Source organism: Chiloscyllium plagiosum, chromosome 4 (genome assembly GCF_004010195.1).
Source record: "Chiloscyllium plagiosum isolate BGI_BamShark_2017 chromosome 4, ASM401019v2, whole genome shotgun sequence".
Lineage (NCBI taxonomy): Eukaryota > Metazoa > Chordata > Chondrichthyes > Orectolobiformes > Hemiscylliidae > Chiloscyllium > Chiloscyllium plagiosum.
In genome coordinates this window covers 136,911,464-136,916,379 of record NC_057713.1, presented here as the reverse complement: position 1 = coordinate 136,916,379, position 4,916 = coordinate 136,911,464, and positions in this window count along the sequence as shown.

The window sequence follows — 4,916 nt, the reverse complement described above, 5'->3', positions numbered from 1 at the left end:
GCCACGACCAGCTATCTTTAGTAGCCACACACGCAGACGACAAGCAACATGAATTTGACAGGGACAACACTACCATTATAGAGCAAGCGAAACAAAGAACAGCCAGGGAATTCCTAGAAGCTTGGCACTCATCCACAAACTCCATCAACAAACATATCGACCTGGACCCAATATACCAACCACTACAGCGGACAGCTGAAACTGACAACTGGAAGTGGCAGGGACAGGCCACTATAAACACCGGAGGAAACATCAAAGAAGCGCTTCGCAGGAGGCTCCCAAGCACTGATGATGTCACCTAGCCAGGGGACGAAACGTTTGCAACAAAAACTTCCAGCTCGGCGAACAGAACCACAACAACGAGCAACCGAGCAACTGGGACAACACTACTACAAATCTTCGTACAAACTTTTAATCTTTATAACACGGTTCATTGTACACATTTCTAATCAATCTGGTCAGAGATGGTGCTACACACCTCGGGAGAATATGAAACTGGAACCCAAGCTTCCTGGCTCATAGGTAGAGACACTATAACGAAGCTACAAGAAAAAAAACTAATTACAATAATGAATGGTATTCAGAGATATTAGGCAAGCTGTAGTTTTCCTCTTACATTATTAAATGTTTATTCCATAAACTCCACTGTCAACCATGAGGGTAGGTAAAACGAGGACTGCAGCTGCTGGAAACCAGAGTCTAGATTAGAGTGGTGCTGGAAAAGCACAGCAGGTCAGGCAGCATCCGAGGAGCAGGGGAATCGATGTTTCGGGCAAAAGCCAACCATGAGCCTGTCTACTCCACATATTTTGCTGTTGACATTTATGATATTCATGTTTTAGACATCAGTCTTCTGCCAAAGTCTCCATGTGTTTCTCTCTTTTGTTTCTTTGACTCCATCCACAATGCAAGTGGGTGTAAGCATCAGTTAAAGTGTATCACGACAACATTGAAGCAATGAGAGGTGGATGAAGAAATGCAACTTTCTAGTCCAGTAACGAGCAACTCTGTGATATTAGGGCCAGTCAAGGACAGTAGTGGGAAATCTGAAAAATAGGAGAGATGCTATATTTTTTGTATATTTTTTGTCAGTATTCACTGGAAAAAGACAATGTTGAGGAGGAGAATACTGAGACTATTAGACTAGCCGGGTTGAGGGTCATAAGGAGGAAATGTTAGCAATTCTGGGAAGTCTGAAAATAGATAAGTCTGGATGGGATTATCCTAGCATTCTCTGGGAAGCCAGGGAGGAGATTGCAGAGCCTTTGGCTTTTATCTTTATGTTGTCACTGTCTACAGGAATAGTGCCAGAAGACTGGGGGATAGCAAACGTTGTCTCCTTGCTCAAGAAGGTGAGCAGAGACAATCCTGGTAATTGTAGACCAGTGAGCCTTTGGTTGTGGGGAAAGGTTGGAAAGGGTTATAAGAGATAGGATTTATAATAATCTACAGAGGAGTAAGTTGATTAGGGATAGTGTACAGAGTTTTGTGAAGGGTAGGTTATGCCTCACAAACCTTTACTGAGTTATTTGAGATGGTGACCAAACAGGTGGATGAGGGTAAAGCGGTTGACGTGGTGTATATGGATTTCAGTAAGGGGTTTGATAAAGTTCCCCATGGTAGGCTATTGCACAAAATACAGAGTTTTGGGATCGAAGGTGATTTAGTGGTTTGGGTCAGAAAAATGGGGGAAGGGGGATGGGGGAATGATGTCATGTCCATGACCAGGAGGGGCTCAGAGCAAGAAGGGAGGTGCTGGGAGTTGGCTGAGAAATGGGGTGGTGTGGCAAAATATCCTCTGGATGGTCACCTGTGGGTGAGAGTTTCATCTGGGGTCTGGCTGAGGGCATCAGCCAATGGTGAAATGGGATCGGAGGAGAGTTTGAAAGTGAGACAGATGTTTTAATTATGGGGTGGGGTCAGAGAATGGAGGTTGTAAGAGTGATGCAAAACTGAGGGAGGATGCTGCAAAGGGAGTGATGGGGCCTGGCACAGGTGAAGGGGAGATGGAGGCCACAAGAGGTAGAAGGTAGGAGCAGAGGCTGGGAGAGGAAGCAGGAAAGGCTGGGGTAGAGGCAACATGCAAATCAGGGAGCATAGTTTTACACTGGTCATCAAGGGAATCCTAAATGAAATGGAATCCACCTCACAGCGCCAGGGACCTGGGTTTGATTCCAGCCCCAGGCGACTGACTGTGTGGAGTTTGCACATTCTCCCCGTGTCTGCGTGGGTTTCCTCCGGATGCTCCGGTTTCCCCCCACAGTCCAAAGATGAGCAGGTTAGTTGGATTGGCCTTGCTATATTGCCCGTAGTGTTCAGGAATGCCTGGGTTAGGTGCATTAGTCAGGAGTAAATATAGGATAGGGGAATGGGTCTGTGAAAGTTGGTGTGGACTTGTTGGGCCGAAGGGCCTGTTTCCACCTGGTAGGGATTCTATAAAACAGGACTTCTGAGTACTGAGGTCATGAACTATTTGCAAAATGAATGCAGATAACATCTAGTTTAGGGTTCCATAAAGGCAAGAGCTATTGTTCCTGGAAAACGTGTCATGAATCTTAATGTAATGAGTAGTCAATAATTCCATTTAAATCTATGACTGAGATGTGAGATGCAGTAAATATGATGGTAACCGCCTGATTAAACGTTCCGACTCTGCACAACAGCTGTGACATCACCCTTTGCGTTGGTTTCTCATGTGCATGTGTGTGTCAGTTAGTTTGGAAAAAAAATGGTTAACATGCTTGTTAACTTGTGGACACTTAAGTATCTAGGAAATTGATGCTTTCTTTGTATGCTGCAGCTTTAAATTTGATGAGGAGTTGATAATTACTTAGGATATTGATGAATTATTCAAATTCTGGATGTGTTTGAGTACCAATATCCTGTAGTGAACATAACTATAAAACAGATTGTTACTACATGACAGCATCACTGAATAAATGAGTCAGTGTGAACGAAAAAGTTGCTCCCAAAAGCCATAAGGTAGTCCACAGAAACCAAACATTAGGCTTTGAGAAAGTCTCAAGTGGAACCATTAAAAACAAAAACAAAATTGGCTGTGGGGCTGGAGGTGGTATCCAAGTCAGTCACACTGGATAACATTGCGTCCTCCTTGGCTATCTTGAATAGCTGCTTAGTGTGGATTTGTGGGGGGTCCCTGCAATTTGACTTACTACAATTCACTCCAAATGACTATACTTGCATTTCACAAAAGTGGAAGCATTACATATGGACCAACGGGTCCTTTGGGAAGATATACTCATGTTCAATAAAGTTCAGCAGATCCTCAGACCCACATCCTTCCATCGCCATCATCAATGCCACCAGTAAAATAAAACCAGTATCAAGGAACTGAGATTGTTGGATTATTTACTGTTCATTGAATTGTGCCCAAGGTTATGGTGATTTGAATTTACTGTTAAATTTAGTTTGAACAGAAATATTCCTCCCAGCCAGAGACAATTCAGATTTGTTTAGATGTGACTGCACTATAACATCTATAATACTACTCTCCTTATTCACCTTTATATTTTAACAACTAATTTAATTGGAAACTATTAAAAACTATTTGAAATGAAATCTGCATTCTTTACAACACTTCTACGAGATACTATTATATTTTACTTCCATTTGTTAATGAAACCTGCAGTTTTCTCCCAATTATTATCCAAGGATTTGTCAGATAATCCTCAGAAAACGACCTACACCTTTGGAGAAAATACAATTTTTCTAAACATGAGTGCAATTTTAAGACTGCTATCTTAATAATACCTGTGCTGCGGACGGTCAAGAAAGAAAGGTTTATCTTTTCCTTCTACATGAATATGGAAATCTAAGAAGCAGAAGGAGCAAACATCGTATGCCATGAAATCTTGCTTCTTTTTAATTTTCCTTAATTCGTGTAGCAAATAACAAAATACTCATAATGCAATTAGTGGATAATCAGGCTTGTAATTATTATAATTGCTGCAGACTTACATCAATCCTCCAGCAAAGTGGTTTGATTTCAGGGGAGCTATTAAATCACAGAGAGGAGTGGATAAATTGATGAATGGCTTAGTTAGGCTTATATTATTGGACAATGTCTTACAATGTTCCCTCAAAGCAAAATGCCTCAAGGGGCAACTAAGAGAACAAGGCTTTCTGAACCAGCAAACAAATACATTTAATCTATTTTTGCTATGTAAACAGCATAGGTGGGCATCTATATTTACATTAATGAGCCCCATAATTACTTAAAATTTGGAAGAATTGTATGCGGAAAAGCAAGAGTGACATATTGTATGAGCAGGTTTCATTAATCTGTGGCCTCTTGTGAACAACAGCCAGACATTTGTTCAAACATTAACAGATTCAGCAGGGAGAATAAGTAAGGAAGACAAAACTAATAGAGATTAAGCACTCAATTTTAGCAGTGTTGCTGGAAAGGATTTAGTTTCATGTTGTTAAAGAGCTGCTTTAGTTGTGTCGTGGTTACTGTACAGGTGTAATAATATGTGCTGTAAATTTGATATGTGAATCGTGTAACATTCATCTCCAATGATTGAAATAAGACAGTTGCATTTTCAATAGGGCAAAGAAACTGCATTCATCTTTAAAGGTCACAGGAAACTGATGAGAAATGGCAGACATTGAGTCTGCTCTATTCATAATGTAATCAACCCTGCTTAAAATGGCAACATCTGCCTGATGTGAGATTTTGAACCCTCTTCGGCGATCTCTAATTTAATACAACAATTTGGGTAGAAAGACTGTACAGTGGAACAGAGCTCTTCAGAACAAGAACAATGCTGGATGATTTTGATGGTCATCTTTATATATCAACGTAATTATAAATTTCCACTTCAATTTGTAAGAGAAATATCACGTGTTAAAATCCTGAGATTCCATGTTGCAACCATGCAGCAAACTGAACT